This window comes from Gadus chalcogrammus, chromosome 7 (assembly GCF_026213295.1).
Source record: "Gadus chalcogrammus isolate NIFS_2021 chromosome 7, NIFS_Gcha_1.0, whole genome shotgun sequence".
NCBI classification, from domain to species: domain Eukaryota; kingdom Metazoa; phylum Chordata; class Actinopteri; order Gadiformes; family Gadidae; genus Gadus; species Gadus chalcogrammus.
In genome coordinates, this window is record NC_079418.1 from 14,720,097 (window position 1) to 14,727,155 (window position 7,059).

Consider the following 7,059-nt stretch of genomic DNA (forward strand, 5'->3'; position numbering starts at 1 on the left):
AATACAAATAATAAAGTGCCACATAATTGCATTTAAGTGCCAAAGGTTTTTTATGGCTTAAATTAAAGAGCCTGTAATGATCTTTCATTTTGAATGTAGACCATTCCCAACCTATCTGTGTGGATAGTTTTCTTCTAAAAACAAAACATCCCTCGGAATCATCTTGGCTGTTAAGATAAGCCGTCCGTGTTGCCAGATTGGGCAAATTTTTCAGCCCGATTTGGCTACTTTTAATCACGTTAGGCTGGAAAAACGGGACACATGCCCAATCTAGACACAAACCGAAACTAGATATCCTCGCGCTAACACATGTGCTCGCTGTTGCCTCGTTTAACCGGTGAATGGATACGAGCGGCTTGGCGCTTTGCGCAGAAATAGTTTCACAAACACCCGCAAAAGGAGATATATAATAATAAAAGGGTGTAATACTGCGATATGCATCGATGTTTGGCCGTTGCATCGATGCAGTTGGATCGTTCGCCAATCAATCGATGTATCGATCTACATCGATGTATCGTTACACCCCTATCGGCTACTAGGTAGCATCGAGTGTAAGTTTCTATGCACTGCTAGAATCTGCTGATGGCTCAGATCTAGGTAGCTAGGATATGTTGGGTAGCTAAGATCTTCTGCCAGTTAGCATATGCTTGTGAAGACATAAGGAATATTTCTGGTTTGCGATAACGTTGAAAAACGCAACCTTACATGAGTTTATTAGGGATTGGTAAGGACTCGAAACTAGATCTCTTTATTATTGCAGCCCAAGTCATAATCAAGAGAAAACTATCAGAATCTAGCCTCGCAGACTATTGCTGATAACGGCTGTGAGAGGCTATGTAGTAAGCATAAATAGGCCTGGTATTCTATCAACTTCATTGTTGTTGTGTTCTGCTATGAATTAGATATTATAATTGAATTGTAATTACACATGTAAAATTGTTGCAAAACCTCTGGAACCATAAACTTTTCCACTTTTGAAAGAAATGTGCTTTGACTACAAATGTGCTAACGGAAATGCTCATTAGATCAAACATATTTATGTTCATAAAATAAAATAAGGGTTTCCCCCCCCCGACAAAGGGGAAACTTGCAGCTTCGTATTACTGCACATTAATTTGACATCTCCCTTCTGATCAGTCTCTGAAACATCCCAATCAACCCCAATGACAGGGTTAATGCAGCACCAACAGTGGCATTAACGATTCATATTTAACCCACACACACAAAACCCTCCCAGAAGACAGATATACAAAATCATCCTACATATGGAGCCCAATTTTACACTGTGTTTCTGTGTGTATGTGTGTGGGGGGTCTTTGTGTGTGAGTGCATGTGTTTGTTAGCCTGCGCAAATGTGTGTGTGTTTGCGTGTGTGAGGGCGTGTATGGGACTGTGTGTGCCTCTGCGAATGTGTGTGTGTGTGTGTGTGTGTGTGTGTGTGTGTGTGTGTGTGTGTGTGTGTGTGTGTGTGTGTGTGTGTGTGTGTGTGTGTGTGTGTGTGTGTGTGTGTGTGTGTGTGTGTGTGTGTGTGTCTGTGCGCATGCCTGTGTCTGTGTTTGTGTGTGAGTGTCGATGTGCTTCCTCTATCTCTGTCAGTCTGTGTCAATGTCTCTTGCTCCCCCTCCCCTCTTTAAGACAGAATGGGCAGATGGCTTCCAATCGTCCACGCTAATCCACAGCAGACAGACTGTGAATGTGACACACCTACCACCGCTAGCCTACTGCCCTACTCCTCACTGCTCACACATACATTCTATAGTCTGCACAGAAACACCACACACAATTAACTGCCTCCTATTCTTAACTGGTGGCCAAAATGACATCACTGGGTAAACATGACAATAAATGAAGGACAATTAGTCAGACTAGCAGTCAAATGCACACACACACAAACACACACACACGCACACACACACACACAAACACACACACACTGGAATATACCCACACACACACACACACACACACACACACACACACACACACACACACACACACACACACACACACACACACACACACACACACACACACACACACACACACACACACACACACACACACACATAAACATATACTCATGCATGAATACAAATAGACACAAACACACAAACCCAGATACATACACAAAGGTTCACGGCACGCACACACACACAAACACACACAGTGTGTGTGTTTGTGTGTGTAAATGTGTGGTAAGGATACCAGCAGTGCTCATATCCTTTGTCTCATCCAGTGCTACCTGCCCCAATTGTTTTCTAATGAAAGTGAAAGTCATCTTAAGCGAAAGAAAAAGGATTGTTAACATAATCATCATAACCACAATCATCATGATCATTTTGTTTGTTTGTTTGTTTGTTTGTTTGTTTGTGTGATTTATGTTTTTTAAAAAAAAATCAGTTGGTTACTTAATTTCCCTTCTGGGATTAATGCAGCGTTATATTATCATAATCCCTTTAAGTGGTTAGCCAGTACAAACCCAAACTCTATACTCATGTAACTTATCTAACATTCACTAAAGTAAATAATTTTAAGTACTAGGTAGTAAAAAATACTCCAGTGCTTCCCCATCCCTGAGGGTTAGTTGTGTATTTAAGGGTCTTCACCCCAAACTCAGCCAGACTTAACCAGCGTGTCGGCCCATAAACAGATGGAGGACTATTTGTATCTAGCCCTCGTATCGCGTTACAAACAGCCCGCTGTACAGACTGGGGCTAAGATGCTAACAAAGGCTAATGTCTTTGTTAGCTGAGTTAAGGTAAGATCAGCCTTCTGTGTTAGGTTTCAGTGACACAAGTCACCAAATACAGAAAAGACTACAAACACACACGCACACAGACACACACACAAGCACACAGACGTCAGACACATACACAAACACACATAGAGGTGTAGACACACACACCTACACACACACACACACACACACACACATGTCACACAGACATACAAACACACACGTCATAGAGCCACACACGGTAGACATACACCAACACAGATATACACACAGACATACACACAACATACTTCAGACATACTGACAGACATACACACAACAGATGTCCGACACACACGCGCATGCCACAGGCACACGCACGCACGCACGCACGCACGCACACACACACACACACACACACACACACACACACACACACACACACACACACACACACACACACACACACACACACACACACACACACACACACACACACACACACACACACACACACACACACACACAAACTGAAAGTTAATTCCAAAACTACACAAACATAAAAAACAACATTGCTTCAGTATAATATGCGAAGTCAGAGGTCAAATAGTCTATGCTATAACCCCAGTATTATCTGTCAGGACAAATTAAAAAAATTAAATTACAAATTACAAATGAATCGTTCACCAATTAAGAATAAACATTTAATTGCGAATCATTTGGTCAAGTTTGTGAAACCAATACTTTTCAATACTAAAAGTTTAGCGTAAGCCAAGGATAAAGCTATAAGCATACATCGGAAAAATATAACTTGTTTATCTGTCTCTGGTGTTTAACTATCCACCTATCTATCCTTTATTACTAAACCACCATCAGCATTGCTATGGGAAAGGGTTGCACCGGGACACATAACCATTTAAATATATTTGCATAACAGGCTCCAGTTTGGTGTCACATTATCCTAGCAAAACAGAGGGAGACTGTATTCCTAGATACTCTTAATGCTAACACCTGCTAGGTACGCCTGCTGCTGTTAAACCCACCTGGCCACCCAGAACAAAAACATGAGGAACCGTCAGAGCTTTGTATAATTAATTATTTGACATTACATGTCCATGTGTTTTGATTGTATCCACATTCATAAACAGTGAATAGGGAGGCATCTGATATCGATTGAGTTATCTGTTGTGTCAACGTACAGAATCCACTCTAGCTCTGGTAGCCTATGCCACCTAAATACTACAGTAGATATAATATAATAGAGTAAGCACAATATAAAGAACACAATATAATAGCGCATTGTAGTAAAGAGGAGGTTAGAGTAGAGTAATCTATAAGTCAAATATAATAGAGTCTGATAGCTTTATTGTCCAAACAAACAAAATGTGCATTTGGCCTTATCTTGGCAACACTCATTACCATGTGTACCTGTACACAGAGACCATGCGTTTTTATTTCCTTTACAAAGTTACTACGTCTACTCCGCTCCATTCAATTAATTGCATGAGAGACAAATTGTGAACGGTACACATAACGTTTAGCCAGCGGTATTGTAAGACTCAGCTACACACAGACCAATAGAAAGTATATTACACACTTATACACAGCATCCATTCACACACACACACACACACACACACACACACACACACACACACACACACACACACACACACACACACACACACACACACACACACACACACACACACACACACACACACACACAGCAATAGAAAGTACATGACACACACATACACAGACAGTGTCGATGCAAGCTGGCTGACAGAGGCGTGGGGGTCTTACGAGTTGCTAAAGGTGATATGAATATGTAATAAAGTTAGACCCAAGAACACAGAGCTCCAGACCGAGGCAACCGATGAACAATTCATGAACCCGTGTTTTTCAGAGGAAAAGCCAACCCACGATGAATATCAATCATAGAAAACACAAAATAGATCCTGACCTCATGTGGTTGTCTGTTTGGGCCATGTGTCTCATCTATCCATTCTAGAGCTTCATGGCTTACGATGTCATATTCCAATTTCATTCTTTGACATAGATGAGGTGGATAACACTGTGTAAAACAGTTAGAGCAAATCAATGTAAAAAAAACTTGAATGCTGGGAGGGTGATTTGGTGCGGATGTGGTGAAGACATTATGTAACACAGAGTGTGTCTGAAACGCGTATCAATACGGTACCAACACGACAAGCTACAGATAGATACACCGGGAGGAACACGTATAGTCCTCCCCTCCCTCTGTGCCCCCTGCCTTCCCTGTGCTGTCTCTTTACTCCCCTGTCTCCCTCTCTGTCCCTCCATCTCCTCCATCTCTTTCTGTCCCTCCATCTCTCTAAATCCCTCCATCCCCCCTCCTCTTCCTCTCTCCTCCTGTCACCTTCTCTCCCCTCCTCTTGCTCTCTCCTCATCTCAACTTCTCTCCCCCCCCTCCTCTCTCTCCCTCTGTCCCTCCAACTCTTCTCACTCCCCGTTTCCCCCTATCCTCCTAACCTCCCCTCCCCCCTCTCACTCCATCCCCTCTGACACTCCCTCTCTCTCCCCTCTCTCCTCCCCCTCTCTACCCCCATCTCTCTCTCTCTCTCTCTCTCTCTCTCTCTCTCTCTCTCTCTCTCTCTCTCTCTCTCTCTCTCTCTTCCCTCCCCGACTCTCCTTCCCCCATCAGACAACAGGTTTCCCATCAGCCATTGCTCCACGGCAGCAGAAGCGATGACTGGGCTTCCTGGTGGAAGGATGGGGGGTGGGGGGGGGGGGGGGGGGGAGTGCGATGCTACCTGAACCCATCCCCCGATATGGACCCGTTATGGGAGGTAGAATGGCCCCTTCCATCCCCTGTCTCCTCACCATCCTTGTTTGGCTGTGGAAGAATCCAAGGCTGAATAGCTACGCTCCCACAGGACCCAACCCCGCCCCCGCGCACACACACACGCACGCACACACACACACACACTCAAACACACACGCACATCACAGATGAAGTCAGGTGACCAGATGTTGTATATCTCTCTGTCACACAGGCCGCCATATAACCACTGCTGCCCGATGCATGTTACAACCAGGCCACTACTACGTTATGTGTTAGCTAGTGGAGAGGGAGGGGGTAGTAGACAGCTAGCGGCTCATAAAAGCCTTCCATTAGAAGAAGAAGCAGGCAGAAATCACTGCGGTGATAACAAAGGAGCATCCGCCGGCATAAACAGCATCCATCGCTCCCATCCATGGTACAGCTCGGATCCATCCGCACTCCCGGTGTCTATCAACCCAAAATAGCACTGCATATATTTTTTCCTTTTTTTTTGTTCCAGTGAAGTCACTGCAGCTGCTGCATTTCAACTGAACTCTTTATCACATACACATAAACACGCGCGCACGCACACACACACACACACACACACACACACACACACACACACACACACACACACACACACACACACACACACACACACACACACACACACACACACATACACACACACACACACAAACGGCCCATCTGAACGCCACTATTGATTCTCGCATCGTACCATCAAGACGCCTTTTGTGAAGCGGAAGAGATGCATGAAATACAGTAGTGGCGGTGTGATGCGGAGATGGGGGGTGGGAGTAGGAGTGGGGGGCGGCATACTCAGACATGGGATGCGGTGCGGGGATCGCGCCCCCCCCCCCCCCCCCCCCCCCCTCTTCCACCCCTCTTCCCAGGTGTATCACGGCCCCTGGTAACACCGCTGCCTGTAGCATCATAGCAGAATACAAAGTAGATGATGGAAAACGGCTGCCCTCTCCTTGCACAGCGCTCCCCGAGTCCCCCCTCCCTCCCTGTCTTCCTCCCTCCCTAGCCCTCTCCTCCACATCTCCAACTGCCATACCACACAGAAAGCGAATTACCTGAAATATGTCTTGACATTCTCTTGCTCAGCGTCTCTGCCTTGGGGTCCAGTGTGCTGGTAGCTTCATCGTCCACTGTACACTCCTATTGTCAGTTTACAGGCACGACTGCCATTCTCTTGTCAGACCAGTTCCTGACCCTAAAAAGCAGGCTCGTTCGGCAGGCTGGATGCTTCACTGACTGCTCACTGTTCCCTAGCCCATGATGTCATCCGCCCTGCCCTGCCTATTGGCTGAGACGATGAATATTAATGAAGGCAGCACCGTCTGGGGGGAGGAGACATGCGCAGAGGCAGGGGTTGGTTTTCTGTTTGAGGAGCAAATCTGCCGGTTGACTGGCGAGGAAGGAAGCTCTGATAAATATTTTGTATTTCAAAATAAATATGTGGTCGTTATTATATCGTAATAGTAATAAATAACGTAAACAAAAATCA

The 7,059-nt window shown here is 45.1% G+C and overlaps 1 protein-coding gene across 1 annotated transcript in view; it reads right to left on the reverse strand.

The window, feature by feature from the left end:
• The window catches only part of LOC130385842 (serine/threonine-protein kinase PAK 3), a 31,081-nt gene extending 24,291 nt beyond the window's left edge, over positions 1 to 6,790 (reverse strand). The window contains exon 1 of the mRNA XM_056594565.1: positions 6,626 to 6,790. The gene's annotated coding sequence lies outside the window, so the exon portion shown is untranslated. The remainder of the gene's footprint in view (positions 1 to 6,625) is intronic.
• Positions 6,791 to 7,059: the final 269 nt, after the last annotated feature.